General features: G+C 42.1%; 1 long non-coding RNA gene across 1 annotated transcript; it reads right to left on the bottom strand.

Annotated features, from left to right (window-relative positions):
- Nucleotides 1–373: 373 nt before the first annotated feature.
- Nucleotides 374–16,781, bottom strand: LOC123383377. Its single transcript, XR_006593066.1, has 3 exons — nt 14,435–16,781; nt 13,680–13,849; nt 374–1,849 (listed from the first exon to the last, which is right to left on the bottom strand). It is a non-coding gene; the product is annotated as an uncharacterized LOC123383377 (long non-coding RNA).
- Nucleotides 16,782–18,309: the final 1,528 nt, after the last annotated feature.

The raw sequence follows: 18,309 nt of genomic DNA, 5'->3' as shown, positions 1-18,309 counted from the left end.
GTGGATGTGTATATATGTATACATATACGTACATACAAATATTTTTGAAAAATAACATGTGAATACCAGAGCAATTGTAATGATTAGAGAAGCTATAGAGCATCATGGAAAAATATGGGTTAAATTAACAGTGCAAACCTGGGCAAATTAACTCTCAGCATCAGTTCCCTAATCTTTAAAATGGCAAAATAATAATTTCTATCCCCACTGGATTATCAGGAAGATAAAATAACTAATGTAAAGTCCTTAGCACACTGCCTGGCAATTACTAGGCACTCAGTAAATGTTAGCTTTTAAAAAAAAATGATTAGCTATTATTATTATCATTGTTATTCTAAAAGCAAGAAACCAAAAAACCCATTTCTTCTGGAGTGAATTGACAAAGGCCTACACGGTCACTGCAGAAAGCTATTTTATCTGGAGAAGACTTGAAGAGTATGGTCCAATAGTCCACGAATGGATTTGAGGAGGACAAGGCTGAGAAGTTCTTTTCAATGTAAGTGGAACACTGACCAAGGAGAAATGGGCAAAATTCAAGTAAAAGAGACATAGTTGGAAATAAAGTTTTTTGACCTCCCGGGAAACGGAACGAGTTACTAAGAAAGCTGGTGGGGTCCCCATCCCTAGACACCAGCCACAAGTTAGAAAATATCCATTTGTCCAGCACAAAGCAGATCTCAGGTCCCAAGTATTCTATTTACGAATCTCCACTACATCATATGCCCACCAGCTGTAATGGGAAATTTCCCTTATCAATCTACAGGGAAACCATACCAGGACTCTGGCTTCTGCCTTTGACAAGGCTAATTCACACGACCACAATGCTAGTGCTCTGCCCCGGCACCATGAAGATCATGATCCCCAGGTACACCTTCCCAGTACCATTACCACTTTCACCTTTAAATGTCATCATCTGAAGAGATTAATGGGCACATTAAATTTTCCACCTGCAAATGAGCAAATCCAATTTTTTTCAGATGACTCAAGCTGCGAAGTAATCTGAATTTTCCATCCAACACTGAACTCAGAAAAGCCAACACCCACACCCACATGGGGTTTTGTTAATTTTTTTTTTACCCCAAAGCAATCTAAAAAGTACATGTCTTTCTGAATACAAAAGGCCCAGTTGCAGAAATATCAAAGTGAGATGGGATTGTGACATAAAATTAACTATTTTATGTCAAAGAGGTATCAATGAGCAACACAGCATTAGTTTTGGCCCTAGATTTTGAGTTCTGGGATACTCTGTAGGTCCAATGCTCCTTCTATATTCTGAGGGTTAGATAAGCCTCTGGACTGATTTTACTTCTACATTTCAAATAGTGGAGTCCTACATTTATTGAGATCCCACCCATCTTCACAGCTTCTTAGAGTAGATTGCCCTCAGTTTCACAAGAAAAAAAGAACTAAATACTTGGTGAGGGGTTTAGCAGATTGCGAAAGATAGCTTGGAAATAGGACTCAAGAGGCAATTTTGTTTTGAGAAGTAAGGTCCGTTTTCAGGATGCAAGACAGGACCACACCTAGGACACAGAGTACAGAGAACGCGATCAGGAAGCTTTGCTTTCCAGATCACTTTATTCGCTTGCAAAGATTGGTGCTTCCGGCTCTCATCGCACACTAGACCATTCTGCTTCTAACCTACATATCTCGGTTATTTCTAGAGACGTGACAACTTTTCTAACGGCTAATCTCTCCATTCACGTCATACGCTTCACACTCCTGACTTTGCCCCCACTTTCTGTGGGGACCAGCTGGGGTGTTTAAGGAAGCCATTTGAGATGTTCAGGCCAAGGATGCCTCGGAGGATCATCTTCTTGATTGATTCTAGCAAACCTCTGTGGTCAACCTGTAAATTAGAGGATATGAGAGAGAAGCCAAACAGCACATGTGCACTAAATACGGCCATGCTAATCTGTATGGGGCCAGCTTTGTGCAAACACACAACTCCCACACACAGATGGACAGATGGGCAGACAGATACACACACACACACACACACACACACACACACACACACACATCCCTACCCTATCCCGTGGGTCCTACACTGCCGTCCAGTTCTGCTAGGCCAATTAGATAAACTGCTTTGCAGCAAGGCTCTGATAACTGTTTCCAGCTTAATGTGTCAGTGTCGCTCCCCATCCAGCTCCCTATACTTTAAAGATAGGCTCCAGAACACATACTATTTTGTTTCTTTTTCTAATGGAAGGTTCAGGCCTTGGGGCCTGCCTGTAGGGGAAGAATTTGGCAAAAGCAGATCCTTTCCCCACACCCTACAAATCACGAGGCTTGGGTGAATGCCTACTCCCTCGACATAAAGCTGGCTCCAAGTCTGAACGCACACATATGGTGTCCAGCTGCCTCTCACTTCAGAGTCAGAGACTTGGCCTTCCTCTTGTCTTCCCCAACCTACATTCCATCACCTCCTCATAGATCACTGATGGGAGCCATATGTTCAGAATTTACATGTACTGTATTCACAACGGAAAAATCCAGTCAGACTTCTGCAATAGATATCTGGATGTCAACTTCGTTACATTTCTCTGGACACAGCGCAAAGCCATTTGGCAGTCGTGTGTCTCCCCATGTCTTATAAAGAGTAAAATAATAATTTTTGTACTTAGGTAGACTTCCTTCACTGTAGATTCCGAAGACTTTTGTAAATATTCTCACCAGCATGTGACTCCCTTTCATCTGTTTAGACCAATCTATCACTTCCAGAGGTGAAACTTAACTCTTTACAGTTCTAAATACACTCCAGTCTGTCCTCACACAGAAAAATATATACACATACAAGTAGTGTGTCATTTGTCATTCGGTTGCAGAAGCCTACACTCTAGCCCAGACAGATGTTTCCCCATCCCCTGCTCTGTGCCAGTTTAGCACTTGCTTGTACCGTGACTTCTCTGGTGCTCTGATTGCTTCTGATGTATTAAGACCATCTTGCCAACCATATTGCAACATCCTTGAAGCCCCTCCTTACGCGGCCCATAGAACCTACCACGGTGGGGAGCGTACGGTAGGAACACGAGAGTGAGTGGATGAATCAAATTGATCTTCTTAATCTATTCTCTTTAAATATTGGGGTGGACATTTCAAAATAAAACCAAGGCACGCGGGTAGGAGGAGAGTGTGATAGCATCCGGGAGTTTTCTGGGGAGATGATTACACGAATCCACACATGTGTTAAAATTCAGAGAACTGTACACTTCCCCAAAGACGATTCTACTGCAGCTAATTTTAAAACTTAAAAGAATATATCAAAGCAAATACATGAACAAATTACTTTATGCAGTTCTTTTTCACTAATCTTAAAACTTACTCTAATCCTTGTTTCCTATCCAGAGCTGAGTAAAATGTTTCTTTCCAGTCACCCTGAATGTCTTAGAGTCAAGTTACCCAAAACACGGTTAAGAAATCTGGGACAATCATCACGTAGGTTCCAGAGGCCTCTGCTCTGAAATCAAGGCTATCTTCTGAACCCTGCCAGATGTGACAATATCCAAGCTGAGAACACTGAAGGTCTAAAGAAGTCTATTAAAATGACAGAGCTTGGACTAGAAGCTATTCCAAACCCAGCACTTTTTCACCGTACCACAGAGGTCAAATAATATAGGATTCTTCTATTTATAGGTTTATAGCCCTCCTCATACCACCAAGGATTTGAGACAACTTACAATAATATATATAATAAATTGCATATAGAAATAGTATTAACTACAAATCAAGACCAGGAAAAAAAAATCAACAAAGCCAGAGGGAAGAGGAAGACACATATATTCAAGCCAGAGAGTCCTACACGGTTAATAAAGTTGGAGCTGCAAATCTGGCTCTAAACATCTTGGCAGCCAAAGCAAAATGATCATGTTTCCACATGACCATTTACCAGATTTGTATTGTCCATGAGGAATAAAAGCATACCCGCTCCTCAGGATAAACAAAGTGTTTCCTAGTACTCAATTCTGAAATTTCTCACATGGGGATGTCATAGAGAGGACACTGAACGATAAAATGAATGAAGTCTTCAACAACAGCCTTACAATAGGTTTAATTAGTTCTGCAGGGTTCTAAAAAAAACAAAATCCTGCAAATAAAAATGTTCCTGGGTCAAACAAGTGTGATTTAAGCAAATTAACTGCCTTACTCTGAGACTCAGTTTCCCCATCTGTGAAAAATAGGGGTTGGACTAGTTGATCTCTTAATTCCCTACCAGCACCAAAATTCTTTTACCCTGTGACTTAATACATTTTGTTCTCCACCCCCCCACACATTATGGGATCCTTTCCAATGTGTTTTTATTGTGTGTATGTATGTAGGCTGCATAGGTCTTCTGTGGTCTAGGGCAGGCAGTTTCTATTCTGCGTCCTCAAACAAAGCCAACCTCAAATGTAGACACAACAGCTTACAATCTGATATAGTTATCTGTGATCAAAAGGGCTCCTCACAGCCTCCTGACACCCGCCTCAAAAAATCAAAAACAATAAAATCTTCTCCGCAGGCCTTGAGGCCAGAAAGCCTGCTATTCCTTGGCCAAAGGGTAGTCGAAAGAAAGATAATATTTGTTGACTATCCACTATGTGCTAGATACTTTACATGGATTTTATCTCATTTATTATTTACAAGAATCCTAGGAGTTGGGTATTATTACCCCCATTAAGAAACAGGCTTGTGGTGGATCTGTATTCTATCAACTTAGCTAAGCTAGAACTAGGGTCTCTAGAATCCCCACCTCTATTCCAAATAGTTGAGATTTAGCATGGGCCAGGAGAGAGATTTTACATGAAATTTGAGAGGTAGAAGTGAGGTAGTGGCCATCATTTTTTTTTTTATACCCAGATGATAGGTGAAAGACAACAGGTACTATTCCAACTTAGCCATATTATCTTAAAAAAAAACATCCTGGCTCTTGTTTTTGGCGTTTTGGCAGTGTCTGAGCCCCCAGCAACCACTAAGCTCCCTCCTTCACCTGCTCTGAATTTGTGGGCAACACGCACAAGCCACAACTCCTCCCTTCCAATGAGATCTCCTTCTTCAGCTTCTCTGACTCGTGTGTGTTTAGCTCCATAATGAAAGGCACCACCTTCTCCTGCAGGACACTCCCATCTTTGAAGCTGGAGGCGTAGAGACTTTGTTCTCCTGCATTCCAGCTGGTCCTCATAAGTTCTAGCTCGACCTTGCTCTCTCCTACTTCACGTTCATCTTTCCCAGTATGTCCTGCCAACTTCAAGTCCAACATCAGACGCAGAAGCAACAGTCTGATGTGAACTGTTTAATCAGCTCCCACAATTGCAAGGTCAAATCCCCAAAATAAATCCTTTGTTTTATATACTCCTAATGGTTCTGCCTCTTTAATTCAATACTGACTGATTCAAGGTTCAGTGAAGTAAGATTATGTGCCCAAGGTCACAAAGCTGGGAGCAGAGCTGTAAATTAAAATAGGTTTACTGACTCCAAAGTCCATGCTTAATTGCCTAGGTAAGGAATTTGCCATTACCTAAGCTCTGATGAGAACTACCACTGATTTTCCCAGGGAGATAGTAAGCAATTGTACTCAGAACTCCAAGACCCCTTCTTGCTTTATTTCCTGCCATCGAATTTATCATCATTTAACATATTATATATGCATTGAACTACGATATTTTTTGTTGTTTTTTTTTTTAATTTTTTATACTTATTTTGAGAGGGAGGGGGAACACAAAGAGGGGAGGAGCGGAGAGAGAAGGAGAGAGGGAACCCCAAGCAGGCTCCACGCCATCAGCACAGAGCACCACAGCGGGGCTCAATCCCACGAACCGTGAGATCATGACCCGAGCCAAAACCGAGAGCCTGACACTCAACCAACTGAGCCACCTAGGTGCCCCTGAACTACTATAGTTTGTTCATTGTCTGCCCAGTCCACCAAAATACAATCTCCATGAGGGCAGAAATGCAGATTTCTTTGGTTCATTGATATATCTCCCATACCTAGAAAAATCTTTTGCACATGGCAGATCCTCAGTAAATATGCCTAGTAGAATGAAGGGAACTGTAGGATCCCAGCCAACAGGGACAGCACTTCAGGGTAACAAACACTAAAAGAATCCAAATTTAATCAAGAAAAAATTATTATAAATGTTCTGAATATCAGTCGCTCTGAAAACAAAAGTTAATGGTGAGAACAAAGTGTGCTAATAGTGTCAAGGACTTATCAACATAATGAAAAACCGCCACTAATAATGACAAAACAAATGTATGGTCCATGATAACCTGTTGTCTCTGACATGAGCTCAGTGTTGTGATATGGCTCCATTCGTAAATAGCCCTGCTTGTAAGTCGGTCATCCTGGACTTCTGGCCTTTATCTCCTTAGGAAGCAACACTTAGAGGACAATGGGAGGAAGCACAGACACAAAATCATAGACTGTCACAGCCAGAAGTCCTTCAAAAATAATCTTTCATGTTATAGGTGAGGAAACACAAGCCCAGCAAGAAGGACTTGCCTAAGGTCACAGAGCTAGATCTCGGTCTGGGTCTCCTGTTATCTAGAATCAAATCTCTCTGTGACCTCTCTAAAGCAATAAAAGAAGAATAATAGTACCTACCTCAGAACTGACATGAGAAATAAAGTAACTCATGAAAGACACTTAGCTCAGTGCTGGGCACATAGTAAACATATTAGTTACCTCTCCCTGCCCAAACAAACAGACACACACACACACACACACACACACACACACCCCATAACCTATCAATATAAATCTTTCCTCTTCTCTCCTCCTTTGTCTACATACACACACACAACTCACTGGTGTGTGTGTGTGTGTGTGTGTGTGTGTGTGTGTGTGTGTCTATAAATAAGCTTTTCTACCTGCTTTAACTATCTTTTGTGACAATGATTCTGGAATCACTTTAAGAATCTGAGGAACCCCAATAAAAATGCAAACTTCAGAAACAGGGACACTTATTTGCTGAACAGACATTCAGAGCTGGGTTTCTTTAGCTAGCATATTCCACTGGCACATTTAAAATTGGAATTGTTTACCAAAAGTGCATTTACTGACTACCATTTCAGGATGAGGAGCAATGGCAGAGTTCCAGGCACACCTGCATTCATTTCAAGCCATCTGGAAAATTCCTGACATCCTCATTTCCCCCAGTGTAAGTTTGATGGTCCCCATGCTGTTGTCTGCCCTCCAAAAGTTGATGAAAAGGAAGTCACTTTTCAGAGGGGAGTTCTACTCTGAAAGGACTTTAGTAGAATCTCTACTAAATATGGCGTTTTTCTAGGAGATTTCTGAAGGCACAAATTAATTGAGAAACGAGGTAATGACTGGCAGTAGAACATGGTGGGGCAGGGGTAAGTAATGTGCTTCCAGCTCCTCCCCCAAACATCGTTCTGTAGATGACCACATCTTCTGCCACTTCTTAAAGCTAACTCTGTTGGGATTACCTTGAAGATGTTGCTAGAAAGCTGAATATGCTCTCCACAGTCAGTGAAGTCTGTCCAGAAAACCACGGTGAGAGCAGATACCTGTCTCATACTTTAAAGGCAAGACTGAGCTCATGTTCCTATTTCCAGTCATCAATCACTAGTAGTCAGTCCTAAAAGACTGCCCTTATCCACATCTATCAAATGTAAGGGCATTTCATCTTGTGCTTGCTACTCGGATCTTGACAGGCAAGGGGAACTGAAATTCGGAGCAGGTACCACTATACTCCAGTGGCAGGGTAGAAGGAAAAAAGAAAGGGAGGCTCCAGTCTAATTCCTGGGTCATCCCATGATCACATAAGCCCTAAAGCCATCACTAGATCCTCCCAGACACCCCCAGATGCTGGAATAGGACTCTACGTATTAATTTTCAAGCTTAAAAATTTCTCTTGTCCAACGTCTACCGTAAGGCACAAGAATCCTACGTGTAGGAGGGATGTCACTAGAAACTAGAGGGCTCCTCCCTAAAAGTAACTAATGACTTGGCAAAAACTGCCCGATTCAACTTCTGAAGAACTTTTGAATACAAAAAAATCAAAAACTGACAGTAACCAGGGGAAGACTTGAAGAAAGAAGAGGCTGTTTTATAGTAACAGAACACTCTGTTATTCTAAAGTGCCCACCCACCACCCCCACCCCACAGATTGGCAGTGGCTATGTGAACCACAGCCTGCGCCCTTGATGCAGATTTCCAGCGCCAGGGGAAGCAATATGGACCTTATTCTCAAAAAGTTGGGTCTTAACCTGTCTGACACTTCCTTCAAGGACCAGAGCAAAGGCTACCCCTTGTTTTGCCCAACTCAGAGTTCCCGGCGCTAGGACTGCTTCCTAGGCAAAAGCACTCCAAAAGGTACAGGTACTGGCTGTAGCAGTCTGGGGAAAGGAGCAACATTTGGGATAAAATATAGACCAAGAAGCCCGGAAAAGAAGAGAGTAGAAAAGGAGCTACATGTGGAAATAAGGGCTTTTAAAAGCTCCTGTGCGTACCAGGGACTGGAGGAATGCACACACATGCCCTATGTGGGATGCATACTCAAAAAATGAGAAGACCCTAAACTTTAACCTCTGGCTAGCCTTCAGGCTCTGCACAAGTAGGAAATAAAGACTAGGAGTTGTAAATAGCTAAGCATTGAAGGAGTCCCTCAGCGCAGAACCAGTCTGCAAAGACTAGGAAAATAGTTCTTTTTCTCCTCTTTTTCTCTTCTTTTTATCTTTTGTTGGCTGTAGTCATTTAAGGTAACTGTCAAAATACCGGCTGACCGCTAAGCTAGTAGAACAGAGACTTTAGGAGCCACATGTGATAAAGAATACAGACTTTACAAAAATAGTTTAGAAAAGCCCACACCAGACAACAGCAACCAATTCTGGGTAGGGTGGAGAATCTGATTTTCAGAATTGCCACATGGTAATATTCAAAACATCCAGTTTTCAACAACAAAAAATTACTAAGAAAGTTGGGGCACCTGAATGGCTCAGTTGGTTAAGCATCTGACTTTAGCTCAGGTCATGATCTCACAGTTTGTGAGTTTAAGCCCCACGTCGGGCTCTGTGCTGACAGCTCGGAGCCTGGAGCCTGCTTCAGATTCTGTGTCTCCCTCACTCTCTGCCCCTCCCCCGCTTGCGCTCTCTCTCAAACATAAACATTAAAAAATCTAGGAGTGCAAAGATACAGGAAACTATGATCCATCTATAGGGAAAAAATTAATTGAAACAATTCCTTAGGAAAGCCAAGTGTTCAACTTGTAGACAAAGACCTTAAGTGAACTGCCAAATATGCTCAAAACCTAAAGGAAACGATGGACAGGGAACTAAAGGAAACAGAACGATGCCTCAACAAATAGAGTATATCAATGAAGGGATAGAAAATATTTAAAAATATAGGAACTAAAATGAAAAAATTACTAGAGGGATTCAGCAACTGAGGAAGCAAAAGAATCTGCAGAAGAAAGAATCAGCAAATATAAAGATAGGTCAGTTGAGATTATTCAGTCAGAGGAGAAGAAAGTGGAAAGAGTAAAGAAAGATGAACAGAGCCTAAGACCTATGGGGCACCATCCAATGTGTGACAATGTATATAAACAGATTCCTAGAGGAAGAGGAGAGACAGAAAGAAGTATAAAAAATATTGGAAGAAGTGTTGGCCAAAAACCTCCCAAGTTGGATGAAAATAAGAATCTTCACATCCAAGAAGCACAACAAAACCCAGTCGTGATAAATCCAAAGATCTCCACACCAAGACACAATAGCTAAATCGTCAAAGGACAAAAGAATCTTGAGAGAAGAGGGAAGCTCCCCAGAAGATACGAGGGATCCTCAATAAGCTCAACAGCCAACTTCTCTTCGGGAACCATAGAAGGGGTAGAAGAACATATTTAAAATTCTGAAAAAAAGTAACATAAAGTGATAATTCTCTGTCTAGCAAAAATCAGTCCTCAAAAAAAATCAAGGAAAACTTAAGGAATTCCCAGGGAATTAAAAATTGAGGGAGTTCATCACATGCCACATAAGACATGTTAAAGAGAATCCCACAGGATGCAACCAAAGCACCCTAGACAATAACCTGAAGATATATGAAGAAATGAACAACAGTCAAGGTAGCTACATCACCAAGTATAAAAGCTGGCAGGGGCGCCTGGGTGGCTCAGTCATAAATGGCCAAAAAGCAAACGAGAAGTCACAAATGCCCAACCAGCACACGAGAAGATGCTCAATGTCATTCGACGTTAGGCAAAGACGATTAAAACCACAATGAGATACCGCTTCATTCCTACTAGGATGGCTATAATAAAAAAGAAAGAAAGAAAATGGCAAGTGTTGGTAAGAATGTGGAGAAATGGAAACCCTCGTATATTGCTGGTGGGCATGTAAAATGTTGCCGTTCAGTGGAAAACAATTCGGCAGTTCCTCAAAACTTAAACAGAATTACCACTATGACCCAGAAACTCCACTCCTAGGTATATACCCCAAAGAACTGAAAACAGGTACTCGATCAAACACTTGCACACGAATGTTCACAGGAGCACTATTCACAATAGCCAAATGTAGAAACAACCTAAGTGGCCATCAATGGATAAAAAATGTGGCATACCTATACGGTAAAATATTATTCTGCCATAAAAAGGAATGACATATTGATACCTGCTACAACATGGATGAACCTTTAAAACATTATACTAAGAAAAGACGCCAAGGGCACCTAGGTGGCTCAGTCCATTAAACATCCAACTCTTGATTTTGGCTCAGGTCATAATCTCACAGTTCATGAGCTTGAGCCCCACACTGGGATCTATGCTGACAGCATGGAGCCTGCCTGGGATTCTCCTCCCTCCCTCCCTCCCTCCCTCTCTCTCTCTCTCTCTCTCTCTGCCCCTCCCCCACTTGTGCTTGCTTGCTCTCAAAATAAATATTTTTTTTAAACGCCAGACACAAGGGGCACCAGGGTGGCTCAGTCCATTAAGCATCCAACTTCGGCTCACATCATGATCTCACGGTTCATGATTTCGAGCCCTACCTCAGGCTCTGTGCTGACAGCTCAGAGCCTGGAGCCTGCTTCAGATTCTATGTCTCTCTCACTCTCTGCCCCTAACCCACTCGCACTCTGTCTCTCTCAAAATTAAATAAACATTAAAAAAAATTAAATAAAATAAAATAAAAGCCAGACACAAAAGGTCACATATTCTATTATTCCATTTATATGCATCTTCCAGAATAGGTATAGCCAAAGAGAGTGAAGTAGATTAGTGGATTCCAGGGGCCAAAAGAGTAGATAGGGAGAAAATGAGTGGGGAATGACTGTTTAATGGGTATAAGGTTCTCTTTGAAGGTGATGAAATGTTCTGGAATTAGATAGTAGTGATGCTTACACAGTATTGTAAATGCCCTAAATGCCACCAAATTGTACACTTTAAAATGATTAACGGTCCATTTTATATGAACTTTACCTCAATAAAGAGAATAATTTTTAAAAATTCTGCTACTGAAATGTGGTCGTGCCTTCCTCCTGTGAGCCTATTATAGGCATGTTGTGGTCAAAACCTTTTATTTGTTTACTTATTTATTTATTTACAATAAAGATTGATTTTTTTAAGTTTTATTTGCTTATCATGAGAGAGACAGAATGAAAATGGGGGAGGGGCAGAGAAAGAGGGAGACAGAGAATCCCAAGCAGGCTCCACAGTCAGCACAGAACCCAATGTGGGGCTCGAACTCACAAACCAGGAGATCATGACCTGAGCTGAGACCAAAAGTCAGACACTTAGCCTACTAAGCCACCCGGGCACCCTGTGGTCAAAACCTTTTAAATGACAGATTGCTGAGATATTATCAAGCTTACAGAGCAGGTCGTGTGAACTCTTTTGTCACTGCCATTAATGAACGTTCATTTAATAAATGTTAATGTGTATGACGAAATTTAGTCCAAGACTTGGCTTCATTATAACCCCATAGGGATATCATGAAAAGGTAAATAAACAGCACCCATCTCCAACTCCTACTTCTTTGCCAGCTACCATTATCTCCAAAGGGGTAAGCACATGGATACAACCAAATTGATTAAGGCCAGTTTATAATACATGGTATGTGTTCAAAGAATGTTATTAAATTTCACAATAAATTTAATTAGGACTCGCTAACGTACACAAGAACAGTGGAATGGGAGGGGGTGATTAGGAGAATTTCCAAATAAATCACATAGGTTTCACCCAACAGAGGAAAATCATACGGAATACGGGCTTCAGAAGCCCGCCACCACACCTGCAAAGCCACGAACACTGCCAGGAGCGGGATGCCTTTAGGCAATAATAGAAGGTTAACGCTTAATCAGAGAAGCAAATTTACTAATTCCCACTGGTGAAAGAATGTTTCCTTGAAGCCAGATCATGTTTAAATTCCATTTAAAAGGATACATCCTTACATTTGCGAAGGCTTTTCACTTTCCTCAGCACGCTCACCTGGCTAATCATTTATTCCTTCCACACTAACATGAGATAGGTAAGGCAGGCATTATTCCTATTTCACAGATGACAAAACTGAGGCACAGTGAAAAGGAATAACTTGGCTAAAGGCACACACAGCCTGAGGTCTTCTAATTCTCTGTCCAAGGCTTTTTTTCAAGTGAATTTCTAGCTATATATATTCAGGTTCAAATGTGTTCCAGCCAATGACAATGTCACAACTGAGATAAAGAACCAAACAATTAAACAAAAGAAACCAAAATAGTGTGAAGCCACAGAGAAAAATACATGATACGTTTTTCTCCACTTTTCACACTTTTCTTCATCTCCATTTGCAAAATCTCCGTGCAACAACTTTGGTAGCATTCAGAGAGAACAGCCAAATAGAGATTCAAGTGGAAAAATCATACCTCCACCACTACACAAGCACCCCACCATACCGGAAGCCCAAGCCATTTGGCCTTTACCAGTGTGACGAACAGGCCACTGAATGCAAACCCAGAGCTGCAGCAAGTCAGGCCTCCCCGCCGGCCCCCAGAGTCGAAGCAATAGAAATTGGTGGGGAGAGACTTCTCTCCAAATAAGATCACCTGCACCTCTGCTCCAGGAACCAAGCATGGGAGCTGCTGACTGCCATGGAGTTCCTCTTCATCGACATTCCAGCTCTTTAAGCTGCAAACAGTTCCCTCTTCCCAGCTCCTGTAGTACCTGTAGCTCATGTTATAGACTTACAAAATTGGCAAGCATCCATGCAGTGCCTTCTATACTGGCTCAGTGTACAAAAAAATTCAGAAAGACACAAGAGAAGAAAATGGCAAGTCCAGTGCCTGCACTTAAAAGACCTTTACTACTGGGGCTCCCGGGTGGCTCAGTCGATGGAGTTCGGGTCGTGATCTCATGGTTTGGGAGTTCAAGCCCCACGTGGAGCTCTCTGCTTTCAGCACAGAGCCCGTTTCAGATCCTCTGTGCCCCCCCCCCTCTGCCCCTCCCCTGCTTTTGCTCTCTCCAAAATTAAAAAAAAAAATTAAAAAGAGAGCTTTACTATCAAGTTGGAGAGAAAAGGTACTTATATTCTTGAAACAATCAGGCCAGAGTAGAGGGCATTAGATAATAAAAGGCTAAGCTATATCGTAAAAGAGGTGACATAAAAGGTCAGAAAAGAGGCAGGGAGAAAAGGAACTTTTAAAACCCTAAATAACCCTAGGAGTTAGAAACCAGTATTATTCCCACTTTACAGATGAGGAAGCCGAAACTCACAAAGGTTATGCAAACTGCCAAGGAAACATAGGTGGTAAGTGGCAGAGTCAGGAGTTCAACCACGATCTGTCGGAATCCAAGAGCACTGGAGTAGGCAGAAACGCCTCCTTGGAGGCACTAGGGCCTGAACCGGGCCTTCAAAGATGAGAAGAGCTTGAACCTTGAAGGACCTTGAAAAAAACAGATGAGAATGTGGTAGCCATCAAAAGGCACTGTGCAGAGTCACATAATGAAGGCGGCGTGTTAGGAATAGGAGTCTGGGGTGATGTGCAAGAGGAGCTAAGAGAGTCAAAGACTGGAATCGGGAAACCAGCTGTGAGCGGTTACAGAAGGCGGGCACGAAAGGCTGCAGGGCAGCCTAACCCAGGAGAGAAGGGAATATAGTGGAGTAGAATTAAAATATCTCAGGAAGAAAAAAAAAAAAACAGGGTGAGGTGACTTTAAAAATAGGGGTAAAGGAGATGGATAAAAAAAGATTCCCAGAATTTGAGCCTGAAATACCCGGAGAATGCTAGTACCACGTGATGGAAATAATGTCATCAGGAAGGGAAGCAGGCTGGAACACTTGGTTTGGAACAAATTGAGATTGAGGTGTGGACCAAAAAAATCCAAGTAGAAATGCCAGGAGACAGTTGAAGAAATAGGTCAGGAGCTCAGATGAGGTCAGGGCCAGAAGCGGCCGTCTCCACACACAAGTGCTAGTTGAAACCATGCATGTTGATTAGTTACTGTAGCAGGCATTGTGATTTGCCTACCAAAAAGCTATTCCTCACTTCTTCCTTGCTTACAGAATCCCAATTCTTTTCCTAGAGCAGACACTCATGTTCTTAAGGGAGGCTGGGCGCTCTCATGCTCCAGAGGGGAAAATCGGAGGGACCGGTCTAGACCACTGGTTCTCAGCCTTGGTTGCACAGAGGAATCACCTGAGGAACTTTAAAGACACTGGTGCCTGGGTCCCACAGTCGGAGATTCTGATTTAATTGCTCTAGGATGCCCCTGGGTATGGGCTTTTTAAAAGCCCCCTCCAGGTGATTTTCATGTCCAGCCAAAATTGAGATCCACTGGTCTAGGCCAATCATGGGAATTTCATTCCCCTTGTCAGTGATTGATGTAGGTAATCTTAGCCCATGAGTCCTGAAGAGAAGTTGGGAGAGGGCATAGAAGGTAGGTTTTTCTTACTCATAAATGCACTGCCAGAAGCCATCCTGCAGGAATATGCTAAAGATGGCATGTAAAAAGACGGAAAACACCCAGGCTCTTAATGAGCTTCTCAAACCACTGGATCCCCCTATCTTTAGATATCTTGTTTTAAGAAATAGTATTTGTCCTCACTGTTTAAATCATCTTGAGTTTTTGGTTACTTGCAGCTGAAAGCATCCCAACTGGAAATACACGTAGATATCTCTGCCATGGGTTTCCATAAAAATATTTCATTTACACTTCAGATATGAATTATTCATTGATTTCATTCATTGATTTCCTGTCTGTCTCTTTCCCTAGCTTTTGAGTTCCCAGAAGACAAGGACTGTGTCTAATAGCTTTCTGTATCCCCAGAGTACAATATAGGTCTCCAAACACAAATATTTAAACGTTAAAAAAAATGTGTGATGGATGGATGAAAGAGTATACAAAGAAAAGAGGAGAGGGTCAATGACTGTGTCTTCAAGAGAATCCACAGTGAAGGTGAAGAAAAGAGAAAACCAGGAAATACGAGAGAGATGTGGTCAATGGGAGAGAGGAACAAGAAGCATAAGGCTCACATAAGGATCATAGAAGCCAAAATATTTTTTAAAAATTTAATAAGCTAAGGTAGTCAGTGTCCATGGGGAGAAGAGAAAAAAATAGGAGGGAAGAAAAGGCTATTGAGGTTTGGTGAGAAAAAGCTACCTGGGGACCTCTGGTACGTATTTTCCCAAGCAGCCCCAAAGCCTCAGGAGGAATTACCTCTCAACAATTTAAGTTACTCATCCTCTGCAATGGAATCTTTGGTGCAATCAGGTGCTCGAGCTGAAATTACAATTCTTAATGTAGCATTAATGGAATCTCAGTAACTGTCTTCAGTTTGGTTTCTGGTGACGTCATCAGCTTTGGGGACCCCCACACCCAACAGAAACTAGTTCAAAGTCAAGAGTTATTACCATCATCCGTGAAACAAGGTTAAAGTATCCTTAGAGAAAGAAGGTATCAAGTTTTCTCTGCAGGAAAGTGAAGAATTGGGGGTGTCAATTTCTTCAAACACAACATAGCACCTGTCACAAATACAGCGGGTAATATGAAAAGGTCAACTGCTTGAAGCCTTACTTTCTTGCTCACCAGTCAACAGGGGGTTTCCCAGGGTAGCAACACTCTCATTTAAGATATTCTGGAGCCCTAATTTCCATTTCAAACGATAGGTTATCTCTACTTTTGATTAAACAAGTAACTAACCCATTGACACGGCCTTCTTCTGCATGACTTTGGTGTCTGAGAATAAGATGTTTCTGGGAAGGAGTCTTGAGGAAAGTCCCCTTCTTCAGTACACATGCCCTTTCTCTTCCTCCATCCAGGAGCTTTTGCCACTGCCCGAGTAGAAAGCAATAGATCTTGTAGGTAATAAGTGCCCTCTGAGAATTCTGTGAGATCTAGAGGAGCCCATTCTAACCTCTAAAAATTTAGCTGAGAAATGTCAGGAACTCCCCAAATCCAATGAAGTTGGACCTCAGCATAGTCTCAGAATAGTAGGATTGTATGAGAATGCTTAATACCATAGTCCAGTGCTTCCCATTGTTCCCTGTGGTAAGTAAAATAATGACCCCCCAAAGATGTCCATATCCTAATCCCCCAAATCTAGGGAACATGTTACATTACACAGCAAAAAGGACTTTGCAGATGTGATTAAGTTAAATGTCTTGAGAAGATTACCCTGGATTATCTGGGTAGGTCCAGTGTAATCACAAGAGTCCTTATAAGAGTGAGGCAGGAGCATCAGAGTCAGAAGATGTGAGGACAATAGTGGAAAGAAGGAAACGGAGAGAGAGTTAAAGATGTGGGGCACCTGGGTGGCTCAGTCAGCTAAGCACCTGACTCTTGATTTCTGCTCACGTCATGATCTCACGGTTCGTGAGATGGAGCCCTGCATTGGGCTCTGTGCTGACAGCACAGAGCCTGCTTGGGATTCTCACTCTCCTTCTCTCTTCCCCTCCCCTGCGTGCTGTCTCTCTCTTTCTCAAAATAAAAAATAACAATAATAAGATGCTTATGATGATGCTGACTTTGAAGACAGAGGAGGAATATACAGATGGCCTCTAGACGCTAAAAAAAGCAAGGGGACAGATCCTCCCCTAGAGGAGGAACATGGCCCAGCCGACACCTTGATCTTAGGACTTCTGAACTACAAAACTGTAAGATAACAGATAATTTGCTACAGCAACAATAGGAAACTAATACACTTGCCATCATGACTTCTTTTGAATAATACAAGTAAGTCATCAGATGAATTTATGGTCTCTAGCCTTCTTTTGGAAATTCACGGGGCACATTGGTTCACTAAAGATTCCGAGAAGTCCTTTGAAAAAGAAACCTATCTAAGTCTAACTCAGTGTTGAAAAAATGTTGAGTTGCAACCATCAATTATCATCTTGCAGAACAACGTTCCTTTCTCAGAACACTGGTTTGAGGTAATGCTGTTGATCAGGAATCACACAGTAACTGGACTGAAGCGGAAGATAAACGTGTTAACCAAAGGAGACTTTAGCGTTGAGATCTAGACAGCACTGAGTCAAAGAACAAGAAACTCTCAACACGTTGCTCAACTGGCCCAGGAAAGCTCATTCTCACATACAAATCAAAGTAGTTAGTACCTGCTCTCTGACCTATCTGTAGGGTTGGGCTATCATAGGTGGATGGCCAATGCCATTCAGATAATCCCAGAATGGAATGAATACATCATGGGAATAAAATGCACGGCATGGGGAACATAGACAATGGTATAGTAATGACATTGTATGGGAACAGGTGGTATCTACCCTTGTGGTGAGCATGGCATGACATAGAGACTTGTCGAATCACTATGTTATACACCTGACACTACTGTAACATTGTATGTCAACTAAGAAAAGTTTGTGAAGATAATCCAAGGAATCCCCTACTTCTCATTCCTTGCTCCCCAAACAACCTTCTTCTATTATTAACTTTCCCTTTCAAGTCTGGCCTTACCAGCTGACATGCCAACCCCGGTCTGATTACCAGTTATCTGTACCCCCTGAAAAACAAATCAAATAGAATTCAGGCTTCGTATCGCGATCCCTTGCGGTTTAGATTTGGTTAGCAGGAGTCCGGCCCCATGAGATTACTGACCTCTAGCTCTGACAAAGTTTCTGGGCCGAACTAGTTAGTACCTGATTAAATTGCTAGACAGACAAACTTCCTTTTTTTCTGTTTTTTTCAGACAAACTTTCTTAATGACACCTCTACCTTGCCTCACTCCCCTAATTGCCACATCCTCTCAGGACTAACTTCCTGGTCTGTAACAGCTCTGTCACCATGCCTAGGACAAGGTCACTGGCAGTGTGTTCAGTTGACTGAGCTCACCTGCAGGATGAGGTGAAGCAGTGTTGGATAGGAGCAGGAGAGGGCTACTGGGTCAGGGAAC

Source organism: Felis catus, chromosome X (assembly GCF_018350175.1).
Source record: "Felis catus isolate Fca126 chromosome X, F.catus_Fca126_mat1.0, whole genome shotgun sequence".
Classification (NCBI taxonomy): Eukaryota; Metazoa; Chordata; class Mammalia; order Carnivora; family Felidae; genus Felis; species Felis catus.
Note: the sequence above shows the minus strand (reverse complement) of the source record. Positions and strands in the feature narration are given on the sequence as shown.